This window comes from Helianthus annuus, chromosome 8 (assembly GCF_002127325.2).
Source record: "Helianthus annuus cultivar XRQ/B chromosome 8, HanXRQr2.0-SUNRISE, whole genome shotgun sequence".
Lineage (NCBI taxonomy): Eukaryota > Viridiplantae > Streptophyta > Magnoliopsida > Asterales > Asteraceae > Helianthus > Helianthus annuus.
Window position 1 is genome coordinate 17644584 of NC_035440.2, and position 16827 is coordinate 17661410.

Genomic DNA, 16827 nt, shown 5'->3' on the forward strand with positions numbered 1-16827 from the left:
GGGGCCGTGTCCAGCCTCTGTTTCCATTTTTATTTTTGTTTTCTGGTCTTGAGATGTTGTTCTGGTCTGCTGAGTGATTCTTATGGATCAATACTCAGGAGGTTACAACTACACCTATGAGGCTGATGATTATAGGGAATATTATTTCACCAATTGTGGTAACACTCATTCGGTTCAATATTGTAACTTACTTCAACCATCCACTTCATACACCTACTATGAGGAGCCCAGGTACGAGCCATCCACTTCATACACATCCTATGAAGACCAAAGGTATGAACCTTCTCCCTCATACTCATATTTTGATGAACCAAGGTATGAGCCTTCATACTCATACTTTGAGGAACCAAGATATGAGCCACCACCTTCGTATACTTATTATGAGGAACCATGACGTGAACAACCCACCTCATATGAGTATTATGAAGAACAAAATTACGACCCTTATCCATCATATACTTACAATGAAGGACAATGGTGTGAACCATCTACTTCCAATGAGTGTTATGAGGAACAAAGGATCGAACAACCGGATTCAAGCTTTGAAAATCCCGATCCTTACTCTATCATCGAAGTGACCGATAGGATATTAGAACACCTTAAAACTATCAAACGCTACATAAAAGAATCTCGCGCATGGGAAGAGGTGTCTCGCGCAAGAGAAGAATTAACTTGTAATAAAGAAGAGATAGTTGAAGAGGTAAAAATGGAAGAACAAATAAGTGAAAAACCGCAACATGAGTTAAACAACGAAAAAGGTGAGTCCGTTAACGTTAAAATTCAAGAAGAGTCTAATTTTGAAGAAATTAATCTCTTGTCACCTTCTTTTGAAAACCATTGGTTAGTACCTACTCATGCTAAGTTTTTAAAAGAATTAAACACTAACACTAAAATTGACGAAACGGTAAGCGTTAAGTTAACTAACGATCAAACTTTGCTAATAAAAGAAGACCTATTTGAAATCAACATTACACCGGTTCCATGTTTTTTTTTTCAAAATTCGTTTATTAGTAATTTCACAATCGATAAAGATCTTTGTGTTAACATAATGCCCAACTACATTTTCGAAAAATTAAGTATTAGTGATTTTTCTCCACTTCAAATACCCATTTTTCTATCCAATCAGAAAGTAATAAAATCAATCGGTGTAGTTGAGGATGTCTTGGTTTAAACAAATCAAATGGTAATCCCAACCGACTTTGTCATCCTCGATGACGCTCCTCTAGTGTTGGGACGACCCTTTGTAAAAACCCACGAAGCCTTGAAAAATCGGAAGTACAACAATCTATCTATTCAATTAGGGACATTTAAAAAAAGTGTCGATCTTAAGCGATCAATGAAATATCCTTTCGGCAATAATGACCCCAAATTGAAGATAAAGATGAACCACCCGATACAAGTGAAAAGATTAACCACTTTGTTGAAGAAGAGGTCGCCATAGAACGAACTTTTAAAGTTCATGATCAAAATGAAGAGTCTTCTAAAGACCCACCTCTTGAGCTTAAAGAACTTCCAAAAGGTTTGGAATATGCTTTTCTAGACAAAGATGGTAAATCACCTGTAATTATTTCGTCTAAATTAAGTAGTTTAGAAAAAGAAAAATTAATTAAACTTTTGAAAAAACACAAAAATGCGATTGCTTGGAAGCTTGTAGACATTAAAGGAATAAGTCCTTCCATGTGCACGCACAAAATTTTAATGAATGATGACTACAAATCGGTAATACAACCACAACGTCGAGTAAATCCAAATGTCAAGAAGTGGTTAAAAACGAAGTCATCAAATTACTTGACGCCGGACTCATTTATCCTATCTCCGATAGTCCTTGGATAAGTCCCATCCAAGTAGTTCCAAAGAAAGGAGGTATGACGGTAATAACTAACGAAAAGAATGAATTAATACCAACGAGAACCATCACAGAATGGAGGGTATGTATAGATTATAGACGATTAAATGAAGTAACAAGGAAATATCACTTTCCTTTGCCCTTCATTGATCAAATGTTAGAAAGATTCAGGTTACTTTCAAATCCCGATAGCACCTGAAGACCAAGAAAAGACAACTTTCACATGTCCCTATGGAACTTTTGCCTATCGACGCATGCCATTTGGTCTATGTAATGCCCCTGCAACCTTCCAACGTTGCATGGTAGCCATCTTCCATGACATGATAGAAAAGACAATGGAAGTCTTCATGGACGACTTTTCTATCTTTGGGGATTCATACGACCAATGCCTCGATAACCTTGAACGAATGCTATCCCGATGTGAGGAAACTAACCTCGCCCTTAACTGGGAAAAATGTCATTTCATGGTAACTTAGGGAATAGTACTCGGTCGTAAAATCTCAAGCGAAGGAATGGAGGTTGACTGAGCCAAAATAGACACTATTTCTCGATTAACACCCCATCCTCCGTTAGAGCTATCAGAAGTTTCCTAGGGCATGCCGGATTTTATAGGCGGTTTATCAAAGACATTTCTAAAATTTCAAGGCCTCTAACAAAATTACTTGAAAAAGATGCCCTTTTATCTTTGATAAGGATTGCAATCAAGCATTTCTAACCCTAAAGGAAATGCTAGTCAATGCACCTATCATGATAGCGCTTGATTGGAAATTTCCTTTCGAAATCATGTGTGATGCAAGTGACTTTGCAGTTGGAGCTGTCTTGGGACAAAGAAAAGAAAAGCATTTTCACCCAATTTATTATGCTAGTAAAACACTTAACGATGCACAAGAAAATTACACAACAACTGAAAAAGAGTTACTAGCTGTGGTATTTGCTTTTGTTAAATTTTGTTCTTATCTTGTTCTTTCTAAAAAAATAGTCTATATAGATCATGCAGCCATTCGATATCTCTTCAAAAAGCAGGATGCAAAACCACGTTTGATTCGGTGGATTCTACTCCTCCAAGAATTTGATATTGAAATCAAAGACAAAAGAGGAGCTAAAAAGACCGCAGCAAATCATCTTTCATGCTTAGAAGACCCAGCTTTGGAGGAAACCAGGGACGAGCAAATCAACAAAAAAATTCCAACAGAGTCCCTAGAAATGGTGGAATACAGACAAGAACCATGGTACGCCAACTATGCTAACTACCTAGCTAGCGGTATAGTCGCAAAAGGTTGGACACATCATCAAAGAAAGAAATTCTTTGCTGATGTAAAACACTATTTTTGGGAAGATCCTTATCTTTTCAAAATGTGTGCTGACTAACTCATCCGGTGATGCGTACATGGTAGCGAAGCATGAAGAATTCTCTGCCATTGTCATGAAGGTCCATACGAAGGACATCATGGTGCCGCGAGTACCGCACGAAAGGTATTTGATTCAGGGTTTTATTGGCCAACCATTTACAAAGACGCCCAAAGTCTTGTCAAGACATGTGATGCTTGCCAAAGAACAGGTAATATTTCTTCCAAAAACGAAATGCCACAAAATGGCATTCTTGTTTGTGAAATTTTTGATGTGTGGGGACTCGACTTTGTGGGACCTTTCCCACCATAAAAAAGAAACAAATATATACTTGTGGCAGTAGATTACTTGTCTAAATGGGTCGAGGCCGAGGCACTTCCAACAAATGATGGAAGAGTCGTGGTAAGATTTCTGAAAAAAAATTATTCTCTCGTTTTGAAACACCTAAAGCATTAATAAGTGATACAGGTACCCATTTTTGCAACCATCAACTTGAAAAAATTTTAACAAGATATGGGGTCTATCACAAGGTCTCAACAGCATATGACCCTCAAACAAATGGACAAGCCGAAGTGACTAATAGAGGTTTAAAACGAATACTTGAAAAAACCGTAGGGTTAAATAAAAAGGAAAGGGCTGATAAATTAGATGATGCTTTATGGGCTTTTCGAACTGCTTATAAAACAACAATAGGTACAACCCCATATAAGCTCGTCTATGGAAAAAGCTGTCATTTGCCAGTAGAAATAGCTCACAAGGCCTACTGGGCAATTAAAAATGTGAACTTAGATTTAGAATTTGCTAGTAGAAATCGATTTTGTCAATTAATTAAATGAATTAGACGAATTAAGGAATTATGCATACTCAAACTCTGAAATTTATAAGGAAGAATGAAAAACTTGCACGATAATCACATTAAACCTAATGAATTTCGAGTAAGAGATCAAGTTCTATTGTTTAATTCACGACTTCGATTATTTCCTGGTAAATTAAAGTCTAGGTGGTCAGGACCTTTTTCCATCACTCGTATTTTCCCACACGGTGCAGTAGAAATTAAATCTCGGAATGGCCCTCCATTCAAAGTCAATGGCCAACGGCTGAAGCTCTATCAAGGATTCATTAAGGATGAAGAGGAAGAAATCTCACTTCAAACGGTCGAAGAATGAAAGCATCAACATCATACCTGGTAAGTTACGAACGAATGGGTTGACATCCAAATCGGTAAGTCTTCTAACCAAGTTTTTGGGAAATAAGGGCACTCACACGAGCACTTAAAAAAAATTCAACTTTGCTTGGCAAGAGGCCGTGTCCGCTGGACACGGGACCGTGTCCGCGCAACTGCGGGATAAAACCCTTTTTTCAAAACAGTTTCTTCATTTCCACACGCCCCGTTTCCCCAAAAACGCTCTGGTTCAGGCAATTTTTTCGCAGAATTCTGACGTCTCCTCTACTTCTAACAACATCAAGGTATGATTCTATCATCATTAGTAGTTAGATTAAGCACTTGCATGTAGTTAAAACATCAAAAAATTAGGGAAAATCTAGGGTTCTTGAACTTCATCCGGATCGAACCTCAAATTTTTGCATAAATCTGTTACCATTAGTTTAGATTAGTGTTATAGGAAGTAAATCCATTTGTATTGTTCATAGATTTGCCCGATTTCTCACAAAAACCCCAAACCCTTGTTTTTGAACCGAAAAAGATAAAATCGAAGGGGTAAACGGTTTGTTTTAGGAAAAACGACACTTGGGGTTTCATTTTCGGGGGAAACCGCACCTACTGGACCAAAAATTTTCAAGTTTTCGGGATCGGGTCGAAAAATGAAGTTTTTGAGTAACATACGCCTGGACACGGGGTCGTGTTCGCTGAACACGGGGCCGTGTCCAGCTAACTGTTTTCAATTTTCTCCAAAATTTTCACTGTTTCGTGCTAAATTTTGGTGTATTCTTTTAGATGTCAAAGAAATTCACAAGGTTTAGTGCAACTGAGCAGGCCGCTAAAGCAAGATACGATGTGCTTCGAACCAGACCGGAAGAATACCCAAGACAAGTGTGCATGGATCTTTTGGCAATGGTGATCCAACTTGACTAGTTTAACAACCTCGTTACCGGCCCACTAAGAGCTGCCCTAACCATTCGACTTCACTCAGTCCATGAGTACAAACTGGAGTTCTATAGCACCTTCGTGTTCAATTCAAGATGCGACATATTTGATAATGATGGGGTAGAGTTCCGATGTGGTGGGACTAAGTACTCGATTTCGATGGCACAGTTTGGGTCGATAGTTGGGTTGTATGCGGAGGAAGATGCGGGTAATGAAGAAAACACCGGAGGGGTACGAGAGTTGGATGAAAACGAGCGCCAAGTAGCTTGGGCTCAAATCGGAGAAGGGCACTACAACCCGAGCATAGAGCACTAAGCTGAGGGACCCGCTTTACCGTTACATCTATAGGGTCCTCACTTACTCTCTTAGCCAAAGGCATGACAGTAGTGGCGTTGTTGGGTTGAGAGATCTGGTAGTCCTTCATTGCATTCATAACCGCAGACACCTCGATGTTCCGTACCTCCTGCTCTGCAACATGCATTGGAACCGGCTTGCTACTCCACCAACCCCTATCTTCTTCGGGGGTGGATTTACCATCTCTTCAAGAACTTCGTGAACATGCCTAGGTCCTTCCAAAAGAGCCCATGGTCGGGAAGAGTGGACATACACATCTGCCGCTCCATGAACTTGATCTATGAAGCCGAAGACGGGTCGGTTACCTTCCAAAGAGTCCAAGGGCATGCATGGAACCCGCAAGAGGCACTCGTCCTTCACGCTCCACAGTTTCAACAACCTCCTCATTTCCAATACCAGCCCCATGGTGATCTGGGCCAATCCTCCTCACAAGGAGGCGTTTTTCCTAAGTTCCAAAGTTTACATGACTTATTGCAGGAAAACCTCATGTGCACCAGGATCACCTATAACATGGTGAGCAACACGTACACCCGGGTCGGGGCAATCGAGAGAAACATATCCGACATTCAATATGACATTGGGAATATCCGGGAGTACATGGCAGGGCACGGAGGAGGAGGTGATAACGATGAGGACGAGGACATGGACTATGCGGAAGGAGTAGAGGCAGGAGCGGTTGGTTGGTGATCCACAGGTTAAACCCCCTTTTTCCTTTTAAACAATTCCTGGCCTGCGTGTCATGTGTTGAACAATTTACTTCCTTCAACTCTTTTTATTTTCTGCATTTTCTTTTCTTTTTAACTTTGTGATTTGGATGTTGAACTATGGTAATTTAGGATGCTTGTTATGGTTTGGTGTAGTGTTTAGTGATAAAACAAGTACATACGAGGCTTAGAGCACTAAACATTAGAGCTACTAAAGCCGGGACAGGAAAACCGGAGCCAGAAACCTGTTTTTCACCTTTGCAGATTGTCTACACGGGGTCGTGTCCAGCTGACACGCCCCCGTACCCACTTCCCCAGACCTGCTGTTTGTTTAATTCTGCAGACTTTTGCCAGACACGGGGTCGTGTCCAGCCAACACGCCCCCGTGTCCACCTTCTGTAAGTAATTGTTACTGGCACTCTGACCACGGGGTCGTGTCCATCCGACACGGGGCCGTGTCCAGACGCCCAGTAATATAAAATTTTGCTTTTTCACACCTTTTTTACACATTCAATCAACCTAAAAACTTATTTTTGGGACACATTGAGGACAATGTGTAATTTAAGTGTGGGGAGATGCTAAAACCTTGAATCTTGCAAGTCCTAATAACAAGCCTTACACAAAACTCTATTGGAACCGCTAATCACCCCAATTTTTTTCAAAAAAAAAATCAGTTTTTTTTTACTTGTCTAGGTTTAATTTTGGGAATTTCAAGTTCTAAAAAGGTTATATTTTTACAAATTTACAACCGATAGCATCGTGATAAAAAGAACCAACATAAGAAAATTATGAAACGGCATGACAACCTTAATTAAAATTTGATTATATATAGTTGATCACATAAAAACTCATTCCCACAAAAAGTGAGTTTTGAGCCTGTATTGGTTCATACAACTCTGGAACTTGCCACGACGATACCTTCCCGGTCCTTACCAACTTAAACCCGAGCAAGTAAATGTCGGAGGCATTAGGACTAACCCTTTTTATTTCTACACCACTATTTTTCTTTTTTTTACCACCTACCCAAAATCCCCCTAGTTAACCCCTTCGAGCCTAAACCTTTTCATTTCATAACCCAAAACAAACACCCTTTCACCCACCAAAAACTTTTTATTTTTAAACCCTTTGTTTTAGTAACAAGCTCGGTTTTTCTTATGACTTTCAAAAAAGATAATGATGAAGCAAAAGAAATAAACAAAAAAGTTTATCAAAAATAACTTTGTTTGAATAATGATGATGAAGCAAAAAAATGATGATGATGATGAAGCAAAAGAAATAAACAAAAAAGTTTTTCTTACGAAAACCGACGCTTTTTACACCTTTCGCCCTTTTACTAACCACTAACCCAACCACCTACCTTTAACCCAAGCCTAACCCTTCACTCCAAAAGTCCTCTTGATATTTACAAAGGTGTATAGTTAAAAAGGAGGAGGATTGATTGCTTGGCAAGCTTATGGTAGGAGTAAGTTGCATGCCGCTCTCGAGTGATCCACTAAAATACATCTTCGGCCGAGTGTTGAGTGATCCCCCGTGAGGTATGTGAACTTGTATATAAGTGGAATTTTAAAAAGGCATGTTATGCCCTAATAAGTAATTTATCTTATGGAATGTTTTAAATTAATCATAACGAATAGGATTGTAAATAAATAAAAAAATAAAACTTAATAAAGAATCTTGGAAATCCCGACACTCTACGACAAGCCCAAAAAACCTTCTCTTCTACCCATTCCATTTGGGAGTGTAAAGCCACATTATAAAGAGTTTTGCTTGAGGACAAGCAAAGATTCAAGTGTGGGGGTATTTGATGTGCACAAAATATAAGATATAAATTACATCAATTGTGGCATAAAACTAACCCTTTTTTAGTACTAATGTTGGAAAAAGTGTGTTTTTGTCTTCCTTTTGTATTTTCAGGATTAAATGAGCTTAAATGAATAAAAGAAGCAAAAAGGCAGCTAAATCTAACATAAATACAAGAAAAGGATCAAACGTGGCATGCCCAGCCTCCCCGACAGCATCTTCCCAAGCAAAAAAAGAGAACAAAAGGTTGAACACGCCCCGTGCTCAATGAGCACGGGGGTGTGCCCAAGTGTCAGCAGAAAAGACAAAGCTGTAGAAGCTTCTATCAGCCACCACGGGGTCATGCTCAGCGGACACGGGGCCGTGGTCAACTCTAAGATTCGCAGAATCTGGGGAAATCTTGATAGTACAGATACGCTTCTGCACACGGGGTCGTGCCCAGCGGACACGGGGCGTGGTCAACTAATGCAGACAAACTGTAATTAATGAAGAAAGAAAAGAATGATGGACACGAGGCCATGCCCAATGGACACGGGGCCGTGCCCGAGCTGCTGTTCAGGCTATAAATAGGGGTGCTTGGCTCATTTGCAAACCATCCCTTGGCACACCACCTCTCTCACACTTCACCCACCACCATCACAACACCATCATCCATTGTCCATTATAGAGTGTGTGTGAGTCGTCTCGGGATCCAAGATTGATCGTAAGAGTTCTTGACAATCAAAGGCCATGTTTGCCTAAGTCTCTTACATCACTTGGTGAAGACAAGTGTCTAGTGTAATACTTTTTATTTTTTATCTTTTCGCACTTTTTATTTGGTTATGTATTAATGACTTTAAAAACTAGTTTCTTATGTTGAAGGTGATTTTTCCTTATCGTTTGTCTGTGGTGTCTTGGCATTATTTTACTGTCTATATAAAATAAAAGATTTTCACCATTCATATCTCCACGGTCTATATGGAGATATGTTGGCTACGTGGTCGGGGGTTAAGGGAACGGTTTGGTAAGAGTCTTGCCTTGTTCAGTGTATAGATCCTGCAAGGAGCTGGGTCAAATTTAGAAGGACCTCCTTCAATACCCACTGGTATTGGATGGCAGGGGTCCAAACTCTTTGACCCCCTCATATGTAAGATGCTATTAATACTTTAACCCGGCTACTTAGGACTATATCCCTGCTGACTCAGACTACTTAGCCGAGGGTAACGTCACCTTCAAAAGAGGGGCCTACCATAATACGCATTAATAACTTAATTAATTATCTATCAATAATCCGACCCTTTAGGATTGTATCCTTGCTGACTCAAACTACTGGGTTGAGGGTAACGTCACCTTCAAAAGAGGGGCCTACTACAATAACTAAGATAATCTCTTAAAAGGTGCAAAAGTGCGGAAATATTCAAAAGTTATACTAAACGCGAGTCGGAGCCAAGTGATTCATCTTGTCTATCTGTTTTTATTTTTATTTTATTTTTTTCAGCATTTTAGTTATTTTTATTTTTCTTATTTAAAAAACCTTTTTTTAATTTTTTAATTGATTAGACGTTGAGGATAAACCGGTACTAAAAGCTCTTGTGTCCTTGGACGACCTCGGTATCTTGCCAACACTATACTACGCTCACGATGGGTGCACTTGCCCATATGTGTGTTTGGTGTTAGTAAAATATCGTGTTTTATAAATTTAAAACTTGACTAACGTGTAAAAAGGGCTTAAAATATACTTAAACTTATATACACACTCGCACACATCATTAGCCAACACTAATTTACCATTATTACTCTAGACTGAAGCGTTAAAAGCAGCTGTTCATATACTCAATAGAGTTCCTTCTAAGTCTGTCCCTAAAACTACTTATGAACTTTGGACAGGAAGGAAACCGAGTCTTAAATATATGAAAGTATGGGGCTGCATTGCTGAAGCAAAACTTTATGATCCTTTCCTAAGGAAACTTGACCCTAAAATAGTTACCTGTTTCTTTATCGGGTATCCTGATAATTCAAAGGGTTATCATTTCTATTGTTCTTCCCACGTCACCTGTATTGTTGAAACCAAGCGTGCTGCGTTCCTGGAGGATTTCAAGGTCAGTGGGAGCAGTACCAACCCTTACGAAGAATTACAAGAAGTACAAGACGCGGAGGGGAGAGACTCGTCGCTTACCATTACTTCGATTACTCCTCTTGTACCTAATGCAACTACTGTACCTGAAGCTACTGCGCCAACTCCAAATTTACCTCCACAATCAGAACCCATTATACCTCATGACGAAGGCACATCAAACGCTCAAAACCAAGACAGCGCTGAACCCGATAATCCACTCAGGTTGTCATCTAGGCAAAGAAGGCCTACTAATTGGGATGATTATGTTACCTACCTGACTGAAATGGATCCCGGAAAGCTCAATAATCCTATCTCTTACAAAAAAGCCATTAGCAGTGATTAGTCTTCTGAATGGAATAAACCAATGATTTATGAGCTTGAATCCATGAAGAAAAATGACGTTTGGAATTTGGTAGAATTACCCATCAGTGTCAAACCCGTAGGATGCAAATGGGTGTTCAAAACAAAACTGAATCCGAATGGGAACGTTGAACGCTACAAAGCGAGATTGGTTGCAAAGGGCTACACTCAGAAAGAGGGAATTGATTATCAAGAGACGTTTTCACTTGTCTCTCATAAAGATTCATTAAGGATCGTCATGGCTCTAGTAGCTCATTTTGATTTAGAGTTACATCAAATGGACGTTAAAACCGCTTTCCTTAATGGAGACTTAGACGAAGATGTTTACATGAAACAACCTGAAGGCTTTAAACCTGAAGGTCAGGAGCATCTAGTCTGTAAGTTGAAGAAATCCATTTACGGGTTAAAACAAGCATCACGTCAATGGTACCTCAAGTTTGATGAAGTCATGAAGAAACAAGGTTTTATGAAGAATCAAGTGGATCAATGTACCTACTTCAAGATGAGTGGGAGCAACTTTACTATACTTGTCCTTTACGTAGATGATATTCTATTGGCAAGTAATAGTTTAGACATGTTGCGTGAGTTGAAGCGGTTACTCTCTCATAACTTCGACATGAAGGATCTCGGAGATGCTTCTTACGTCATTGGCATTGAAATTCACCGAGATAGACACAAAGGGATCTTAGGATTGTCTCAAAAGGCTTACATAGATCGTGTCCTTACACGTTACAACATGCAACAGTGCAAACCCTCCGTTGCTCTAGTAGTTAAGGGAGATGTTTTCGATTCATTCCAGTGTCCGACAACAGAGGTTGAGAAGGAGCAAATGTAGCACCCCGAAAATGTAAACCTTTTATTTTAATAAAATGTCGGTGAATAAACAAGTGAACTAACTAGGAATAAAATTAACCTAGTTAGATAAGAGTCTTGTAATACTAAGTTAGAGTATTAAAAACACTTAAACTAAAAACCTCATAAAAGTAGGGGGTTAATTATGCAAATTGTGAAACAAGTTTTATTAAAACACAAAAATTAAAATCCAACACACACTGGTGTGTGTGTGTGGATCGAATATAACACATGAGGGGGCGACCAGGTTTCTCCAAAACCCTAACTCACACAAAATTTACAAATTGAAGGCAAAAATCCATTCCAAAATGAAATCAGAGCTTAGATTGGTGATATCCACTGTAAGGGGGTCATAAGGTATATGAATTTTGTAGGAAAACTCTATTTTTAATTTCTGGATGAACATACAGAATTCGAAATTCGTTGTTGCATGAATGTTATATGGATGGAATAGGAACAATATAGTGTCTAGGAGTGAACCCTAGACAATTATATGTTGAAATTATGCTTAATTCTAGTGAATTCATAATCACATTTGAAGGTGATAAGTGGGTTTTGTAGGAGCATGCTAAACATTAGAATTTGATTGTTGTTCTAGTGTAATTTAAGTTCTAGGAAGTAAATTCAGATGTTGATGATGTTAAAATTTATGTAAATTGCCTAATTGATGTTAATCTTGGCTAAATAAAAAGTTATGAACTTGATAATAGATTATGAGAAATTATGCCCTTAAGGTGTTTGTGAAAATCCCTAAAAGGAGACTTAAAACTGAACTCTATAGGAAAGGGAACCGGAGCGTCAAGTGGACAAGCCGGTGGCGACGCGCGATTGAAGGGTTTGCTCTAAAGGTACGTGACTTTGGTCCCGTCACATTACGAATAAACGTTTATTTTTAGTTTGTTAGTAGTGTCATATTGTAGTATAAGCGTTTGAAGTGTCACTGAAGTGGCGAAGTCCATTCGACACTCAAACGGGTCAAACTATTGATTAGCAATAGTTTGGCTTGACATAAAAGTGAGGATTTTCACTTGTCAACCAAACGGGTCATAACTATGTCCTTATATCGATCTTGTGTGTAAAGACTCGAAAGCCTCATATTGCACTAGTGCTAGATAGCAAACTAGCAAAGAATGGTTATGCTAAGTTAAGTCTATAAATCTGTTTTATCGGGTCGAATGGTATAAACTAGTTGCAAGAATTGCATAAAGTGGCAATGCTTGAATTTGTAGAAAATAAGCATGGAATTCGAATACAAGCGTAAAGCCATGTAATGGTATGGATACGCCAGGAATTCCGAGCCCGGGGGAATGGGTAAATAAGATGGAATGCCAAAGAATGATTGGTGAACAATTTGCACATAAAGCTAATGGAACAAATAATCGAAACTAGGAATTTGTGAGCCTCACATTCATAAACCGTTTTTTTCGTTAAATGAAATTTACAAGGTTAGATCCGTAATTTTTATACAGACACACAGGAAAAAGAATCGGCTAAAACGGACGCATAAATCGAAAGTTATGATAATTTAAAGATTTTCATTTGAAATTAATGTTGCTGGGCAAACTTACAGCTCCATTTAACGAGCCTGCTGCCAAAATAAAGGTCTCGCATCACGCGACGCCAAAATGCCTTCACCGTCGCGTCACGCGACGATTGTCGCGGACCGTGAAGGCTGGGACTCAATCCGTCACGGGGCGCGACATCCCTAATTGCTACAATTATTATTTGTTATTCATTGTTTAGCAATAGAACTTGAATTTATCTTATATTATGATGTCAAAACTAACAATTTATGTGGTTTTGACTTTAGGTAATGCATGTTTCGTTTCGGATGTCGATTAAGCAAGGGAATCAAGAACCGAACACAACTTTTGAATGCTTCCGCGCTAATCTAATCTAGTTTAAACCATGTTGTTTTGTAAACTCTACTGAATGTTGAATACTTTAATCTGGTTAGTCATTTATGTTTAATCACTAATATGAAGTACATCTTAATCTATTAACTAAGTTTTTGTTAATTATATATTTCGTTTTTAAGAAGTCTGTAATTTATGGTTAAACAATAGAATTATAAGACGAGTGTTACAAATTGGTATCAGAGCTCAAGGTTGTTAACAAAATGTGTTCGGTTCAAGCTTGATCAACATCCGGTAAGAGTTAATCATGTTAGTAGGTTTATTAATGTAAAAAAAATATAAAGTGACGTGCATGGGAAGAGCGTGTTAACACACTCAAACCTGGAAAGTGTATTCAACGAGAACGGTTAAAGCAAGTCACGAACTTGGCTAAACCGAAGCAAACAAAGTATATGTTATAGATGAAATGTTTAATGATTGGTGTAAACATTTCAGTTTCAAAGATGACGGATAAAGGTAATGATGATGTGGTGCCGATAGTCACCGAGCAAATGAAAGAAGTGATTGCCGAGGAAGTAGGAAAGGCAATTGAAAATAGCCTATCCGGTTTCATAGATAAGATTCAAAACACGGTGCTTTCGTTAGTCGAAGAAAGAATCAAGAAGTTGGAAGATAGTACCAACACAACAACGGAAAAATCGGGAGAGCGCAAAGGCTGCTCATACAAGGAATTTATGGCATGTAAACCGCCACTTTACAACGGAGAGGTGAATCCGATAATATGCCAATGATGGTTAAGTGATATTGAAGGGGTGCTTGAGAGAACCCACTACGACATAAATGACTTCGTAGATTATGGCACGGGTCAGTTGAGAGGTCAAGCAAAAGACTGGTGGGATAATAAGAAAAAGGAGATTTGAAGCGAAGTGGCAAGAGTAATGACATGTGTAACAACTCTCACAAAAAGTAATACTTAGGATGATAATTAGTCAATATGGAAACCCTAATTGAGACACCCAAGTGATTTGGCATAAACCCTAAAATTTCCGGAATAATCAGAATCCGGATCAGGACCCCTAAAACTCAAGGGGGGTAAAACCCTAATTACGATTATCCATAAAAATTCGTTGTCCAAATAGAGTTCAACGAAATTTTTAAGTCACCCAAGCTAGTCCCGATCGTGGCAAGCCTATTGTGATTAGGTGTCCCTTACGGACCGTAAAGGTGAGCCCTTACGGACCGTAAGCCTACCTGTTTCCCTTACGGACCGTAAGGGTTAGGGCATACGGTCCGTAAGCGAGTCCCAAAATTTACTATAAATAGCAGACATTGGCACTAGACTGCTGTTGTTGTAACGACGGAAGATTGAGCTTCGTAGAACGAGTTATAAGCCAAACAGTTTCAAATACACACACTAAATCACGAAGGTGCTGCCGCAAACAGGGTAATAACTCGATCGCTATTACGATTCAACGTCCGATCGATTATAACTATCCAACACTTGTTTGGGTGCTGCTCAAATTGAGCTTATACTTTATTATTCATTGTGATTCCAACTTGAATATTTGAGTGATGTTCGAATTCGGACTATGCCCTGTTATTCGTTGTGAATCCATTGAATTGTTAAGTATTGCCCCATACTAGTTGTTGTGAGGGTTTAAGCTCGTGAATTGTCGTAACTGTGTATTAGTTACTAACCCTTTTGTGTGTGCATTGTGTTAAACTTAGGTTAAATCAAAAGGCTAATCAGTAGGCTAAGTACTGCCCGTCTAAACTTGCAATGTGAGTCATTCTCTTTTCATCAAACTGCTTTCCAAAACCTTATTTATTTCAAAAGTTATAATTACAGGGATTAAGTTTATATAAATCACCAAATTACAGCCGGTATGTGGGGTTTTGTGCACATTACTACTTTTATCACTTTAGGTGGGCGAGCCTAATTTTTGTGATATACGTCACTATTGGGGCGACGGGATCCAATAGTGGTATGACCACAGTCACAGATACGGTCGAGTGACAAATACCTATTCTTGATAATTGGTTGATAAAAACATTGTAATCTCCCTTAATACTTTAAATTATAACAAAGTGTCTTTTTAGTTAAAATGAATGATTCACTCAGTATTTCCCCGCTGACAAAATATTTTTACAACATGTTTCAGGTGACCTACTCTGAATCAAGTACAAGTGCTCAGGAGCACTCCGAAGCTTAAAAGTAGTGGCTCGAATAAAGAAATAAACATGTTTGTAAAATAAAGAAATTATGAAATTTCTCTACTGAAAATTACGGGGTTTATCCCGATTTATAAATAAATAAAAACACGGGCATTTTCAAGTTTAAAACGATCCTGATAAGACTTCCGCTGTGAAATTTAATACCACGGGATTTTCTGTCCCGCGGCTCCTGGACCGGGTCAAACCAGGCACGGGGGCCGTGACAGAAAAAGGTGGTATCAGAGCCACTGATTTAAGCCAATTAAGTACTTAGAAAATACTTAATCTATCTGATTGCCTTTCTGTGATTTTGTGAAATTTTAGTTTACTAAATTTTAACTTAGAATCATGTGCATCTTCAGCATGAACGAAATATCAGAAGCCCTACAGAATATCTCCATCCATAGTGCAGATATGGATATCAACGATATTACTATAGGATACCAGGCAGACATAGAGGAGCCTATGGTATTTAAAGCCCAGCCTCAGGAAAAACCTAAAGTAGTGAAAAAGAGACATAGGTGGGCGGGTTGGAGGCGTGTGCGTAGGAAGAAGCCAGCGACTCAGAAAACCATGAAAAAGGACGACCCAAAGGATAAAGGAAAAGCCATAGAAACTGGAGAGAGTTCTAGACAAACTCAGGAACCTCTGTCTTGGGAAGAAGAGCTAGAGTATAAATTATCACTAGGAGATATCATTGGACCAGCCAATGAAACCCTCTTTAGTTACCCAGCAGAAGCCCTATTGCCTGTTAACCTAGAACCTGCTATTCCAGACCCAATTATGCACCCTAGACCTTTTCCAGGAACCTTAGAACAGTGGTGGTCTGCCGATTGGCAATTTCAGAACATCATGAATAGCCCTAACACTTTTCTCCCTCAGTTCGACCCAGAACCTATACCTAATCCACCAATGAGTAACGAAAACCTAGCTGAACTCCGCCACTATGGCGAGGAATTGATGGATGCAGGGAATAGGGTTCGGGAGGTAGGAGAACAGATCTCCTGGAAATACGACGAGAGGGAACGTCGTTATTGAAAGGCCAGTTAACTGAGGATGCCGAGGGTAGTATGGTTGTAATATATATAATAGTAACTTTTGTAAAATAGTTTAAAATAAAACTCTGTAAGATAAATGGTGTGTACGGAAGTATAGTACTAAAAATATATAAAATCGAATAGTCGCAAGGTCGACAATTTTAACTGTACATGCTTTTGTGATTATCTATTTTCTTAATTGTTTTTATTAAAATTAATCGCCTACTTGTTAATGTACAGAATGGGTAAACACAAGCT